The sequence below is a fragment of the Lactuca virosa genome, chromosome 1 (genome assembly GCF_052849685.1).
Source record: "Lactuca virosa cultivar CGN04683 chromosome 1, Lactuca_virosa_CGN04683_v6, whole genome shotgun sequence".
Classification (NCBI taxonomy): Eukaryota; Viridiplantae; Streptophyta; class Magnoliopsida; order Asterales; family Asteraceae; genus Lactuca; species Lactuca virosa.
The window spans coordinates 319,005,192-319,022,838 of record NC_136426.1 but is presented as its reverse complement, the minus strand read 5'-3'; positions in this window follow the sequence as shown (position 1 = coordinate 319,022,838).

Below are 17,647 nucleotides of genomic sequence, written 5' to 3'. Positions count from 1 at the left end.
TTCTTCTTCAAATCGAAATCAACAAGCAAAGGAGAGTTCATACCCCTCTCTTTTCGGTTTTCATAAGTTTTATGGGGGAGAATACAAGTAAAATGTGTAGATCTATGTGTATGTGTATGTTATGTATGATTTCATGTATGTATGTGTGATTTTATGTGTTTATGTGGTAAATATGTAACCAAAAAGGGAAGAAATCTCGAGATCTATGGCACAAAAGAGGAAATAAACATGATCTAATATACTTTTTATAGGACAAGTCATGAAAAGTTCCTAGCTTAAGTCATAATAAACAAAATGCAACATAAAGCTCATTTTTGGGCTAAATTTGTCAAACAACTAAAAGTTGAGTTGAAAGTTGTCATTCACGATTTTCTTAAGGACTAAAAGAGTCAAAACAGTAAAAATAAATGTTTTTATGAATATCATACTCTTTAAAGGACTAGAAAGGTAATTTGTAGCTTAATGGGCTAATTTTTGGGCTTTTCGGCCCATAGGCCCAAAAATTGCGAAATTATGATTTTCAAGGGACTGAAATGGTACAATTCTCAAAACAGGGGGAAAAAGGAGTAAACAAAACTATTTCAAGGGTTAAAATACTTTTCTTTTCCAAAAAGGATCAAAAATGTAAAGTTTTTGGTAATTGGGCCAAAATTGTAAAAGTTGCGAAAAAGTTGGACTTTAACCGAAAAACTCTTTGCTGGAAGGGCTGAAACTGTCAAAGAGTAAATTTTGGGCTAAAAACCTTTATTTAAACAAGTCTATGGGTCAAAAATGTCAAGAAAATGAGTTAAGGGCCTAAAATGTCTTTTCTTTATGTAAGGGACTAAAATTGTCATTTTTATTAAAGAAAGGGTTGAATTGGTCAAATCAATATTTTGAGTCAATTATTTTGGTTTTAAGATATTTGGGTTAAAAAGAATACCACATTACAATTTATGAAAATAGAATGAAAAATATACATATATTTTCAAATATCGTTATAAACAACCGACAAGTTTCGTGCCGTTGAGATTTTAACCAAACTCCTGACCATTATATTATACCTAAAACAAGTAAATATTCAATTAGTTGGACTTGAAAGATCTTAATCATGCTTAATGGGCCTTCGTGACCCATTAACGTGACTTTTGGGTTCGACAATAATAACACATGTCTATTGGGCCTCTTGTGACCCAATTACATGTTTAAGGGACCGTCAATGGCTTATATGTGCTATTGGGCCTTGGTGGCCTATTAGCATTGCTAGTAAGGTCCAAATTTAATCAAATATGAAATGGGCCAATGTGTCCTTCGTATAACCAACAGCCTTAAATAACACGGGTAATTAGCAGGACCTTGTATTCCTCTTCTCCGTGTCTGTTAGGCTTATTTGAAATCAAAGTAAACAAATCCAGGTCGTTAATCAACAGTAATCAATTTTGTTTGGATTAAGTGAGTAATAGCGGACGACACCTCTAAGGGTCGTTCGTAGTCTGTAGTTATAATCAAAGTCTCCTGGAAGGAGAGTGAGAGTTTGTGTATAGATCTATACGGGGGTGACTCCCCCACACCTCAGCTGTTCGCTACAGTTAGACTCGGCCAGTCTAGGGTGACAAAATCTTAAGATCAATCCCGACATACATTAGGATGCCAAGACAGACGAACTAGTCATTATTATGCATGGTTATAACGACTCACATAATTAATTAAATCCAATACCATCCGAGTAATCAAGGAAGAGTAATCAAAATCATTCGTTGTGGCGGTATAGCAATTTGAAAAACAATTATATTTTATGTTTTCAGAAAACATCGGGTTTTTCGAGGAAATCAACACCATTCGCTTGTATTTTTCTATAACTATAATACAAAACTCCCTTTTATACACGTTTTGAAATCATTCATGCATCAACTTATGGATCTTCACACTTTGGTAAACAATTGTCTTTTCAGAAAATATCGGATTTTCTGGGTTTTATAAACTACACAAATCATTTTATCACAACCCTGCTTATGAACTCACGAACATTTCATATGTTGACGTTGTTCAAAATAACTTGTATTCTCAGGTAACAGGGAAGCTGCAGGGTAATATCAAGTATGTTAGGAAGCTATGTTTTGAAAACTCTTAAACAATTTATGTTATGGATGTGTAATATTTAAAACAATGTACTGGATGTGAACAATATCAGTTGTAATGTATTGATGCATGGTGATGCTTATGTTATGATTCATTTATATCCATTGTGATGATATTCAATTTAAGTCATGCGAGCCCTCGGACGTTTCCGCTGTCTGGTTCGGGGGTGTGACAGGTTGGTATTAGAGCTCTGTTTATAGTGAACTGGCATATCTAACCACACATTGATATGCAACTATAAACTAAAGAGGGACTAAAACAACTCTGAACAAAACAAATAAAACACAACGATAAAACGTCCTTACTTGTGTGATAAAGGAAAAAGAACATAATACCAAATCAAATAAGATAATACTAACATGTTGATTAAGTCGGGACTGTTCTTAGTTGTATTAAGGGGTGGATGTAGCCTAATCAACTACATTTCTCCGAAGTACAACTAATACATACCCCGGTAAAAACCTCGATGGACGGTAAACCTAAGAACGTACCCCTTTGTTACCAAGAAAAGAACACCAACTCAATTTACATAATAATTAAAACATCTTAGGAATAATATTAGTACATTTATATACTCACACAGACAGTATGGCCGGCTTCCATCACCTCGGAGATCCGTATTTCCCTAATCAGGGAAATAACGGATGGCTGGAAGAGGAACCTAAAGAAGACCCTGAGGAAGGGTCTGAAGAGGAACCTGAGGCGGAAGTCGAGGGCGGACCTGCCGAGCCCGTGGAGGTCCTGGAAGAAGAAGAAGCCGAAGAGGACTTCGAGGAGGAACCTAGCGATGATGGTGATTCGGACACAGAGTCCGAAGTCATCAACCCCCTTACCCGACTAGGGTGCTCGCTCACCGGATGGGCCCGACTGGCCCTACACCCCCCTGGGGTATCGATCTTTGGAGGTGGAGCAGACAGCAGGGACAGCGACCTCCGTTTGGAATGGCACGCGAGTTCTACGACTTGAGGGAGGGAGGACCAGCTGATCGTGCGCTTCCGGTCATGGTGAGACGACTGCGGAACACTGGCGACCTAGCTCAGAGCACCGCTGATCAGATGCACCAGATGCGGACTAGAGTCGAGCATGCAGAACAGGAGATGTGAGAGGTTATCCGAGAGTTCCACATGAGGCAGGTGAGATGGGAGACTCGCCTCCGTGACGCGGAACGACAGGTGGCTCGCCTTCAGGGAGCGTCCACTTCTTCAGCACCACCCCATGGCGCATCCCACCATGACTAGGGCTAGTCATATCTATCGTTAGTATTATGCTTATATGATCTATGCTATGTACCATGGACTCTATGTTTAAGTGATTACACTACTCATAGAATCGTTACGCTGCCGAACTTGCACCACTTATGTATGCTCTTACGAGCAAATTTTCATGTATCAAAGTACGGATATTATTAATGAAAGATTTTATGTGTTTTATTGTGAAGTTGTGATCTGCTATGTGTTATGTATCCATGATTGTATGCTAATTTGTGAAACTACTTAAGTTCATGCAATACACTTAGTTTATAGGACCACAATCTCACAAAAATCATAGGCACTCAACATCTTTCCGTTCCATGACAGAAAGATGCCCCGACGACCAACCCGTGGAAACCCTGGACCAACCCCACCCGAAGTCAACTCAGCTGCATTCCAAGCAGCTGTATCTGCTGCGGTTACTACAGCCATGACGCAAATCCACCAAGGGAACAATGGTGGAGGCAATGGACAAGGGGATGGAAGCTCGAACAATGGAATAAATCAAGGACCTACCAAGACGTGCTCTTACAAGGATTTCACCATGCCAAGCCACGAACCTTTAATGGCACGGGTGGAATGATAACCCTAAAGAGATGGATGGAAAAAGTGGAATCGGTATTTGAGATATGTGAATGCCCCGAGGAGGTGAAAGTGAAGTTTGCCGCATGCACATTTGTTGACCAGGCTCTCACCTGGTGGAATGGACATGTAGAGGCCATGACTCTCCCCGTAGCCAACGCTATGCCGTGGGCGGAGTTGAAAGAAATGCTGATGACTGAGTACTGCCCGCGAGGCGAAATTCAAAAAATGGAGCAAGAGTTATGGAATCTCACCGTCCGAAACTCTGACATAGATGCATACATATCAAGGTTTAGCGAACTGTCACTGTTGTGCCCTGGCATGATTACTTCAGAGGGAAAGAAAATCGAACGATTCATCTGGGGATTAACCTCCCCAATTCAAGGAAATGTGATAGCTGCAAATCCTGAAACCTTCGACAGTGCCAAGAGATTGGCCAAGAAACTGTACGACCACAACAACAAGAAGGGTGAGAAGCCAGTGGAAACTGAAGGCAAGAAGGAGAGTGACAACAAGAAGGGAAAGAACAACAAGAGAAAAGGGCGACAAGGCCCAAAGTCGTCAAAGAAGCAACAAACAGTGACAGTCAATTTGGAATTAAAGTATTAAAGTGTAAGACTTTTCAAATTCCAAAACTTGAGGGCAAGATTTGAAACTATTCCAAGTCTCTTCAATTTGTAACTTATGAGTTTTAATGGTTCATAAAAATGAAGACTCTTCATTTTATGAAACCTCTTTAGTTCTTTAATCATAATTAAAAGAAGTGAATTTTGGTTATCCATAACTTGAGGACAAGTTATGGACACCATCATAGCCATTAAGATCATGAATTAAACACACATGGAGGTTACACATAATTCCTATGATCTTCTAAACTCATATGAACACAAATTCATGTCAAGCAATTTCAAGAAAATCATATAAACATATACAATACTTGAAAATTGATAAAAGTCATGTAAAATGGGTTAACATAATCATTATCATTTTGAAAAACAGATTTTACAAGTCCAAAACAGATTGGGATAATGATCTTAATCCATTTCCAGCAACAAAACTCGAAAAAACTACCCAGCATGCTCCTACTCGCCGAGTGCATTATTCCACTCGTCGAGTAGGATGAATTTGTTCATGGACTCGGCGAGTCCTCCCCATGGACTCGGCGAGTCCTCCCCATGGACTCGGCGAGTCCAGTCGTCAGAGTGCAGAATTTTTGATTTTTAAGCAGTTTTGCAACAAGTATACAGAAAACAAACCAATCTCTGATACCATTGATGGGTTTTTGAGCATTCTAACACTTCCTAAGTGTACATGCAACCCTAATAACCTTGAATCTATGTTTTCTCTATATACATGCAAATTTCTTTTCAAGGTTATTTCCTAACTAGCATGGCATGGGGATTACATAGAACATAAAACTAGTAGAAATACATACCTTGTTGTTGCTTGGATTCCTTCAAGACTTTGTGAGCCTAGCACCCCAAATGTTGTGCCTCAAATGCTTCACACAACACCACAAGACTTGGAATAACTTGAGAGAATACTTCTAGCACTCAAAATCGGTTATGCCCTCTCTAGTAACACTAGGTCCCGATTTTGCTAGCCATAGGGTTCCTTTTATAGTGTTGTCACAATTAGGGTTTACACATGAATGCCCTTAATTGTCATGACTCTTGATTTCTCATGACCCATGGGTTTGTAACTCCCATGGACTATCCATGGAGCTCCATATGGTTATAACCAAACCCATAAACCATGGATCATTAATCCACCATAAAAGAATTGATGATTGTCATAATCAACCCTATATATTTAATTAGTCTCACTTTGATCACCAAATTAATACTAGATTAATACTTGATCAATACTAATTAAATAATACTATTATTAATATATTAGAACTTATAATATATTAATAATCATAAGTGCCTTATTCTCTCATCTAGTCTATCCAAGTATTGCAATGCCATGCAACCCAAATGGACCATGCCGGGTCGGGTCAAGTACATACCAAATAAAGTTATGGACTTAGACACTATATCCAACAGTCTCCCACTTGGATAAGTCTAATAACTATATTTGCAAATATGACTTCAAAATCCGACTAGCAATCGTAACTCTTTCAAAGTCTCTCGAAACTGAGATGATGATGATACGCCATTTAAGATAAGTGATCATATAATCCTCTGTTCTCATGATATCAGCCGGACAAACACATGGAACATGGTCTTACTTATTGTCCAGCATTTGTTTCTCGATCTCTGATTTGTTTCGACATAGAACTAAATTGAACACATCAATTAGGTTCTGACCGGGCCCGGTACATAGGTCACAACCAAATCATCGAGGGGCCCAGATATCGCTTCTATTTCTAGAAGGAACAGATAAACTTCGACTGATATGCTTGTACTAACTACTTGTTGAATTATTCACAAAGGCACGTTTTATAACATCGAGTTACCAATGCGTTTTCGTGCAATCAATGAATAACCAACTCATAGTCAACAACTCATATCTCTAGGTTTGAAGATTTATATGATATTACCGTCTCACGATCACTCGAGATAAATTCCATGAAGTGATGCAAGTGAGCGTGGGTTGGATCCAATACTCAGCCCTTATGAGTACTCATGAATGTTGTAGCAACCATTGCATTGTCCAAAGCACTTTCAGATAAATCATACAAGCCAAATTCATGACAGTCTTAAATCAATACTTACTTCCAAAGTTTGACTGACTGTGGATGGTTTGAATAATAACATAATTATTCTGGAAGTAAAAACATGCAAAATTGAAACATAGTAAACAATCAACACAAGATAGTAACACCTTACTCATAAATAAATAACAACTTTTATTTATCATCAAATGTCAATTACATTTTACAAGTTTCAGGAATCTAATTATTGAAACTAATATCATCCTTCCGCCCAATGCGCCTCGCATGCTGTAAATGCTTAACCTTGCCCAGTCCCTTCGTGAGGGGATCTGCCGGGTTCTCATCTGATGATACCCTCTTAGCCACGAGGAGTCCTTCTTCTATTCAATGTCTGATGAAATGGTATTTTCTGTCAATGTGCCTAGATCTCCCGTGATCTCTCGGTTCCTTAGCCAAAGCAACCGCACTTTCGCTGTCACAGAAAATTTCCATTGGCTCCTTTATAGCTGGTACAACTTCAAGGTCTCCGATGAAGTTCTTTAGCCATATCGCCTCCTTAGCTGCTTCACTTGCTGCTATGTACTCTGATTCACAAGTAGAATCAGCTACTGTCTCCTGCTTGGAACTTTTCCAAGTAATTGCCCCTCCATTTAGGATAAAGACCCAGCCTGACTGAGAGCGGAAATTATCCCTATCAGTCTGGAAGCTAGCATCGCTATATCCTTCCACTCTCAAGTCATCACTGCCTTCGAGGGTAAGGACCCAATCTTTAGTCCTCCGCAGATACTTGAGAATGTTCTTTACCGCTGTCCAGTGTGCTTTGCCAGGGTTCCCTTGATATCTACTGACCATGCTCAAAGCAAAGGCCACATCAGGGCGAGTACAAGTCATAACATACATGATCGAGCCCATAACCGAAGCATATGGTATATGACTCATCTCAGCTATCTCAGCCTCTGTACTCGGACTCTGAGTCTTACTCAGCTTGGCATTACTCTGGACGGGTAATTCCCCTTTCTTGGATTCTTGCATGCTGAACCTCTTCAGCACCTTATCCAAGTAAGTACTTTGACTAAGTCCAATTAGTCTCTTACTCATATCTCTCAATATCCTTATCCCTAGGATATAGGCAGCTTCCCCAAGGTCCTTCATAGCGAAACACTTCCCAAGCCAGGACTTAACCTCCTGCAAGGTTGGGACGTCGTTTCCTATGAGAAGTATGTCATCCACATACAACACCAAGAAGCTAACTATGCTCCCACTAGCCCTGACATACACACAAGACTCATCCTCACTCCTAGAAAACCCAAACTCTTTGACTTTCTAATCAAAGCAAAGATTCCATCTGCGAGATGCTTGTTTCAATCCATAAATGGATTTATCAAGCTTACACACTCTATTAGGGTATCTTGTATCGACAAAACCCTCTGGTTGAGCCATGTAAACATCCTCAGCCAACTTTCCATTAAGGAAAGCGGTTTTGACATCCATTTGCCATATTTCATAATCATGAAATGCAGCTATGGCTAACAATACTCTAATAGACTTAATCTTAGCTACTGGTGAGAAGGTCTCATCATAGTCAACTCTCGGAGTTTGAGTAAAGCCCTTTGCAACCAGTCGTGCTTTGTAAGTATGTACCTTCCCATCCATGTCGGTCTTCTTCTTGAAGATCCATTTGCACCCAATTGTCTTACGACCTGGTACATTGTCAACCAAGTTCCAAACTTGATTGTCATACATGGACTGAATCTCGCTGTCCATAGCCTCCTTCCATTTAGCAGACTCAGGGCCTGCCATGGCTTCCCTGTAGTTATTAGGTTCATCCAAATCTATTAGTGTACTATCACTAATAAATGTATCACCTTCAGTGGTGATGTGATAACCATAATAAAAATCAGGTGTGTTCCTCACCCTAGTGGAACGTCTTGGAGGTACAGACTCATCTATCGGATCAACAGGAGTTTCCTCCTCAGGTTGGTCGATAGCATTTGAGGTTCCTTCACCACTTGACTCTTGAAGCTCTTCAAGGTCAATTTGCCTCCCACTGTCCGCTTAGCTTATGAATTCTCTCTCACGAAAGACTCCTCTTCTTGCTACAAAGACCACATTATCACTGGGTTTGTAGAAGAGGTAACCAAAGGATCTTTGTGGGTAGCCGATGAAAATACACCTCTCACTTCGAGGTTCAAGCTTATCATGAGTCTCACGGCTCACGAAAGCTTCACAACCCCAAATCTTGATGTGGTCCAAATTGGGAACTTTCCCAGTCCACATCTCGTGAGGTGTTTTGGCAACCTTTTTAGTAGGGACTAGATTAAGGATATGGGCGGCAGTCTCTAAGGCATACACCCAGAAAGAGATTGGTAACGAAGCTCGACTCATCATGGAACGAACCATATCCAACAAGGTTCGATTGCGCCTCTCAGCTACACCATTCAACTGTGGTGTTCTGGGAGGTGTCAATTGTGAGACAATCCCACATTCCTTAAGATAGTCAAGGAAATCAATGCTAAGATACTCTCCTCCCCGATCGGATCGGAGCATCTTGATGTTCCTGCCCAATTGATTCTCCACTTCCTGCTTAAACTCTTTGAACTTTTCAAAGGTTTCTAACTTATGCTTGATTAAGTAAATATATCCATATCTACTGTAATCATCAGTGAAAGTCACATAATAGCGATTAGCATCCCTTGTAGCAACTCTGAAGGGCCCACACACATCCGTGTGTACAAGGTCCAACAAACCTTCACCCCTATCACAAGTACCTGTGAAGGGTGACTTTGTCATTCTTCCAAGCAAACAAGACTCGCAACTATCATCTGACTTGAGGTCAAATGATTCCAAGACTCCAGCCTTTTGGAGTTGGCCTATGCGCTTCTTGTTAACATGTCCAAGACGACAATGCCACAAGGATGCTTTATCCAAGCTATCTGAAGAATCAATATACAACACATTATTTCCTAGATTGTCTACAACATTCACGGCTTCATATACACCATCACAAGGTAATGCTTTAAAGTAAAATACATCATTGTAATAAACATTAACAGCACCATTTTTATTATCAAATGAAAATGAAAAACCTTGTTTGTACAAGCCATGAAAAGAAATAATATTTCTCGCCATTTCGGGCGAGTAACAACACTTATTCAAATCTAACATTAACCCATTATTAAGCAATAAAGAATAAACTCCTATCTTGGTAACAGGTGATGCTTTCCTGTTGCCCATGACTAAGTTTATCTTCCCGTGCTCCACTTGCTCACTTCTTCTTAGTGCCTGAAAATCAGTACAAATGTGAATACCACAACCTGTATCAAGCACCCAAGAATTAGCATTAGATGAGTTATTAGACAATATTGTGTAAATACCTGCATGGGTGGGTTTAACCTTCCCATCCTTTACATCTTGCAGATATTTAGGGCAGCTTCGCTTGAAGTGTCCCTTATCCTGGCAATAGAAGCACTGTGCTTCCTTTGGGTTTGAAGAGGGAGTAATGGGACCTTTCTTTGTCTCACTTGAAGAGGAACCATCAAGAGTCTTACCCTTGGTACCCTTCGAAGGGTTTTTCCTCTTCTTACCCTTTCCCTGCCCAATAGCCAGAACAGGGGCTGTTGAAGGAGTAGAAGTAGCAACCGCTTTACCCTTAAGGCCATTTTCAGCTGTCCTTAAGAGTCCTTGAAGTTTGCTAAGTGTGACTTCCTCCTTGTTCATATGATAAGTCATACGAAACTGATCATAACTTGGAGGTAAGGAATGGAGAATGATGTCTATTGCCATTTCCTCAGGAAAGTCAACATTTAGCTTCAGCAACCGGTCAACGAACCTTTGCATCTTCTGCAAGTGACCGGTGATGGGTTCACCATCCTTCATCCTTGCGGTTATCATGGAGGAGATGATTTCATACCTCTCCTGACGCGCGCTCTGATGGTACCTTTCCATCAGATCCAGGTGCATCTCATAGGGGTAGAAATCTTCATAGGATTTTTGAAGTTCAGGAGTCATGGTGGCCATCATGATGCATGCTACTTTAGTAGCATCCTTTTCATGTACAACAAACTCCGCAAACTCTTCAGGAGTAGCAGTGGCTTCATTCACAACCTTAAGCTCCCTATCGAGGACATATTCTTTGTCCTCATAGCGGGTAATCATTCTGATGTTTCTGATCCACTCATTGAAATTGGATCCATCAAAGATGACCTTACCACACAAGTTCATAAGGGAAAAGGAGCATGTTGGGTTTGAGCCAGAAACATTGTTGGAAGACATCTGAAAGGAAAGAAAGACAAGTTTCATTAGATTAGGAATCCTTAATAATTCACCCAAATGAAATATTAAGGCTAGGATCCAACAAACCATTTATAGTTGGAAGAGGGATGCTGTAATCCATACTATAAAATATTTGAAGGTAGGTAAATGACGATTTACCAATTTCCACCATAAGAATGAACTATTTTATTATTAGGTTTTATTGTTTTTGAAACTCCTAGATCTTTTGAGATACATTGAACTTTTCAATGGCATGTTTGAATCTCGATTGTGCCCTCTCAAGTTTGTGACTGGGATGCCGAGGATCACAAACAAGGTGTGAATAACCATACAAATTGACTTGGTACCCTCAACAATATTACCTAATCGATGTGCCGGTTAACCACACACGCTCCACCGATCTATAATAAAGTTAAGTTACCCTTTGCCACTCTTGCTAGTCCATGTTAGTGTGCCGGTTAACCACACACGCTCCACTAACGACTTGGTAAGGTACAAAGTGTAATTTTATGGGCTAGCACCAATTTCACATTTTCCTAAAGTAACTAAGATTGGGAATTTATAATGTATAGTTACTTTATAATTCATTATACTTTTAACGAGTATTTAAAGTCGTATCCTACCCGTTCGGCTAACGACCCTCCACCGATCAAGGAAGCGGTGGGTGAGAGTGGACACCCATTAAGTCACCATTTTATAGGCAACAACCTTATACCCCCCTTATAGACCGGCTTCATGAATGAGGCCTACTAACGGTAAGAATGACATATTCTTATACATATCTATATAATAAAATTATAATAATAGTATAAGTGTTGATTTTTAAACTTTTTAAAAATCTAAGGTTTAATTTGGAATTAAAGTATTAAAGTGTAAGACTTTTCAAATTCCAAAACTTGAGGGCAAGATTTGAAACTATTCCAAGTCTCTTCAATTTGTAACTTATGAGTTTTAATGGTTCATAAAAATGAAGACTCTTCATTTTATGAAACCTCTTTAGTTCTTTAATCATAATTAAAAGAAGTGAATTTTGGTTATCCATAACTTGAGGACAAGTTATGGACACCATCATAGCCATTAAGATCATGAATTAAACACACATGGAGGTTACACATAATTCCTATGATCTTCTAAACTCATATGAACACAAATTCATGTCAAGCAATTTCAAGAAAATCATATAAACATATACAATACTTGAAAATTGATAAAAGTCATGTAAAATGGGTTAACATAATCATTATCATTTTGAAAAACAGATTTTACAAGTCCAAAACAGATTGGGATAATGATCTTAATCCATTTCCAGCAACAAAACTCGAAAAAACTACCCAGCACGCTCCTACTCGCCGAGTGCATTATTCCACTCGTCGAGTAGGATGAATTTGCTCATGGACTCGGCGAGTCCTCCCCATGGACTCGGCGAGTCCAGTCGTCAGAGTGCAGAATTTTCGATTTTTAAGCAGTTTTGCAACAAGTATACAGAAAACAAACCAGTCTCTGATACCATTGATGAGTTTTTGAGCATTCTAACACTTCCTAAGTGTACATGCAACCCTAATAACCTTGAATCTATGTTTTCTCTATATACATGCAAATTTCTTTTCAAGGTTATTTCCTAACTAGCATGGCATGGGGATTACATAGAACATAAAACTAGTAGAAATACATACCTTGTTGTTGCTTGGATTCCTTCAATACTTTGTGAGCCTAGCACCCCAAATGTTGTGCCTCAAATGCTTCACACAACACCACAAGACTTGGAATAACTTGAGAGAATACTTCTAGCACTCAAAATCGGTTATGCCCTCTCTAGTAACACTAGGTCCCGATTTTGCTAGCCATAGGGTTCCTTTTATAGTGTTGTCACAATTAGGGTTTACACATGAATGCCCTTAATTGTCATGACTCTTGATTTCTCATGACCCATGGGTTTGTAACTCCCATGGACTATCCATGGAGCTCCATATGGTTATAACCAAACCCATAAACCATGGATCATTAATCCACCATAAAAGAATTGATGATTGTCATAATCAACCCTATATATTTAATTAGTCTCACTTTGATCACCAAATTAATACTAGATTAATACTTGATCAATACTAATTAAATAATACTATTATTAATATATTAGAACTTATAATATATTAATAATCATAAGTGCCTTATTCTCTCATCTAGTCTATCCAAGTATTGCAATGCCATGCAACCCAAATGGACCATGCCGGGTCGGGTCAAGTACATACCAAATAAAGTTATGGACTTAGACACTATATCCAACACTATCCTCCCCAGAACCAGCAACAAGGAAACAACAACAACAACAACCGCAACAACAACAACACCAACAACAGCGGCAATAATACAGGATCAAGCCCCACCTGCTATGGATGTGGAAAGACTGGGCAGATCCGTCCAAACTGCCCCAACATCAACAACCCTGGGAATGGAGGCGCAGGAAGAGTGCTGGCCATGGGACAAGGAGAAGCGGTTCAGGATCCCGCTGTTGTCACCAGTACGTTTCTCCTAAACCACACTTATGCATGCATCTTATTTGATACCGGGGTAGAACGAAGCTTTGTGAGTAATAAATTCAAACACTTGTTAAAACAACAACCCCAAAAGCTCAATGAAACCTTTTACGGTAGAAATGGCTAATGGGAAAACAGAATCCACTGGGGAAATCTACATCGGATGTACCCTGGCCTTAAATCATCACGTCTTTCAAATAAACTTAATGCCCGTTTCCATTAGGAGTTTTGATGTGATTATCGGCATGGACTGGTTAAGCCCCCACCATGCTGAAATTATGTGTCACGAGAAGGCCGTTCGCCTTCACCTCCCAAATCACGAAACCCTAATTATATACAGAGACAAACCTAACACGAACCTTCGTCTTATCTCGTGCATTAAGGCACAGAAGTATCTACGAAAGAAGGACTTGATGTTTCTAGCTCATATAGTGGATAAGTCCAAAGAAGAGATCAATATTCGAAACATCCCTGTGGCTTGCGATTTCCCGGATGTATTTCCTGAAGACCTTCCGGGGATACCCCCAGAAAGACAAGTCGAGTTCCGAATTGACCTCGTGCTAGGAGCTACACCCATCGCCAAATCACCCTACAGATTGGCTCCTGCGGAAATGCAAGAGTTGTCCAGTCAACTCAACGAGCTTTTGGACAAAGGATTTATCCGACCCAGTTTCTCACCTTGGGGAGCTCCGGTTCTCTTTGTTAAGAAGAAAGACGGTACCTTTTGGATGTGTATTGACTATAGGGAACTTAATAAGCTCACCATCAAAAATCGCTATCCACTTCCGAGAATCGACGATCTATTTGACCAACTCCAAGGAGCAAGTTACTTCTCTAAGATAGATCTGCGATCTGGATACCACCAGCTCAAAGTCCGGGAGGAGGATATCCCCAAAACCGCCTTCCGAACTCGTTATGGACATTATGAATTTGTCGTAATGCCATTCGGTCTAACGAATGCCCCTGCCGCATTCATGGACCTAATGAATCGAATCTGCCGACCATTCCTTGACAACTTTGTCATCGTTTTCATCGACGATATCCTCGTCTATTCTCGAAGCGAAGAAGAACACGGCCGACATCTCCGACAAATCCTGGAAACCCTGCGAACCGAAAAGTTAAACGCAAAACTCTCTAAGTGTAAGTTTTGGCTCCGTGGTGTGAACTTTTTAGGTCATGTTGTTCGTCAAGAAGGGATACATGTGGATCCTTCTAAGGTCAAAGCCATTGAAGGATGGGCGATCCCAACAACACCCACAGAAATTCGCCAATTTTTAGGCCTCACAGGCTACTACAGGAGATTCATTCAGAACTTCTCCAAAACAGCCAAGCCACTTACCTTGCTTACACAAAAGGGCGTACCCTTTGAATGGACGGATAAGCAAGAAGCTGCATTCCGAACTCTGAAGCAAGCACTCTGCAGTGCACCGGTATTATCACTACCAGAGGGAACAGAGGACTTCGTAGTCTACTGCGATGCGTCGAATCAAGGTTTAGGCTGTGTACTCATGCAGCGTGGGAAGGTGATAGCTTATGCGTCCCGACAACTAAAGACACATGAGGGGAATTATACCACCCATGATCTCGAATTGGGAGCTGTGGTCTTCGCCTTGAAAATCTGGAGGCACTACCTTTATGGTACCAAGTGCACTATTTTCACCAACCACAAGAGTCTCCAGCACATCTTAAATCAAAAGGAGTTAAACATGAGGCAACGAAGATGGCTTGAACTGCTGAACGATTACGAGTGCGAAATCAAGTACCACCCAGGTAAAGCTAACGTAGTAGCTGATGCCTTGAGTCGAAAGGATTACTCGAATCGTCGTTTGAAGACTCTCTCGATAACCATCCAATCCCACCTGACCTCGCAAATCAGAGCAGCCCATTTGGATGCCATGAAGGCAGAAAACAAAACAAGCGAAGCGTTACATGGAATGGAAAAGAATTTCGAAGTGAAGGAGGATGGAACATATTATTTCATGAACCGCGTTTGGGTCCCTAAACTTGGAGGATTCAGAGAAGTAGTCATGAATTAAGCCCACAAGACGCGATACTCCATCCATCCGGGCTCAGATAAAATGTACTTGGATGTCAAGCGGCATTATTGGTGGCCTAACATGAAGGCAGAGATTGCCACTTACGTTAGCAAATGCCTTACATGTGCTAAAGTAAAGGTGGAATATCAGAAGCCCTCAGGATTACTACAGCAACCAGTAATTCCCGAGTGGAAATGGGAAAGGATTACTATGGACTTTGTGACCAAACTACCCAAGACGACTGATGGTTTGGATACCATATGGGTAATAGTTGATAGGTTGACAAAATCCGCTCATTTCCTGCCAATAAAAGAATCATACAAGATGGAACGTCTGACAAGGATCTATATCAAGGAAATCGTGAGACTCCACGGAGTGCCAATATCTATCATCTCAGATAGGGATAGTAGGTTTACTTCACGCTTTTGGCAAATCGCTTCAGAAGGCTATGGGAACACAACTTGACATGAGCACTGCCTACCACCCGCAAACGGATGGTCAAAGCGAGCGAACCATTCAAACGTTAGAGGACATGCTTCGCGCATGTGTGATAGACTTTGGAAGGTCGTGGGATACCCACTTGCCTCTGATCGAATTCTCGTACAACAACAGTTACCACTCAAGCATCAAAGTTGCTCCTTTTGAGGCATTGTATGGGCGTAAATGTAGATCACCGTTGTGATGGGCTGAGGTAGGGGACACTCAGTTAGCAAAAGGACAAACATCAGACAATGCACTAACGGGACCAGAAATCATACGCGAGACGACCGAGAAGATAATTCAGATCAGGGCCCGACTGCAATCATCACGAGACAGACAAAAGAGCTACGCCGATAAGCGGCGAAAGACCTTGGAATTTAGAGTCGGGGATAGGGTTGTTATTAAAGGTATCTCCCTGGAAAGCGGTGATTCGTTTTGGGAAGCGGGGAAAACTAAACCCTCGATACATTGGACCCATCGAGATTCTTGCCCGAATCGGTCTAGTGGCTTATAGACTGCAGCTACCCACTGAGCTCAGCAGTGTACACCCCGTGTTCCATGTTTCCAATCTAAAGAAGTGCTTATCCGACGAGACTCTCGTCATTCCATTAGAAGAAATCGAAATCAACGAGAATCTCCTGTTCATCGAAGAACCAGTCGAAATCATGGACATGGAAGTGAAGCGTACTAAGCAAAGTCGCATTCCGATTGTGAAAGTTCGATGGAACGCGAGACACAGACCAGAATTCACATGGGAACGTGAAGACCAAATAAAGCAGAAGTACCCTCACCTATTCTCACATTCTCAAATCTAGCTTTCAAAAGAATTTCGGGACGAAATTCCCTCTAACGGGGGGATGATGTCACAACTAGGAATTCTGATACGCTGTAAACATTTAACAAAGAGTGACATTGTAGTTAAAACTTGAAAACATGTATTGTGTTAAATCAATGACAACAAAATTCCTATACAAACTTTCAAATAATCAACAAAAGTTGGAAACCCTAAAAATCCCGGTTTAAGTCCATTTTGGATTAGGATTTTCTTATTGGGCCTAATGGACCAATAAGCTTCCAATTTGACTATTTTGGGCTTAGAACTCCTATATGGGCTCTAATTGGACCCACTTTCTTTTATTTTAACATTTTGGGCCATAATGGACCTAGAATGAAATAAAATACCCTTATTGGGCCATAACAAATTTAATTAGCCCTAAAGGGCCATAAAACTCATACTTTGATGTATATTGGGCCCATATCTTGGACTTAAGTACTCAAGGCCCAAATTCTCTTCTCTCTTCTCTCTTTCTCGGCCCAAGTACAAAAAAAAGAGAAAGGTGGAATTATAAGGATAAGACACCTCAAAATTACCATGTGGATCTCCATTGCTAATTACCCACTAAACAAGAGCAAATCTCGTACTTCCAAGCAACCATCAACTCACACCTCTCTCCTCTCCCCTTTCTCTTACCCCTCTCGGCCGAGAATCACACTAACACACACAAATCACTTAGATTTTTCTCTCAATAACTCACAACAACCTCTCCTTTCTTCATCAAAACTTTCGAAGATCTTGGGCATTTCAAGTGGGATCTTCCATAAGAATCATCATCCTAGGTAAGTTAATGCTTAAACCCATGATCTATTGACTTCATTTCATCAAAAATCTCCTCTTAATCCATTAAAATTCATGATCATGCTTCTTAGAAATTATCT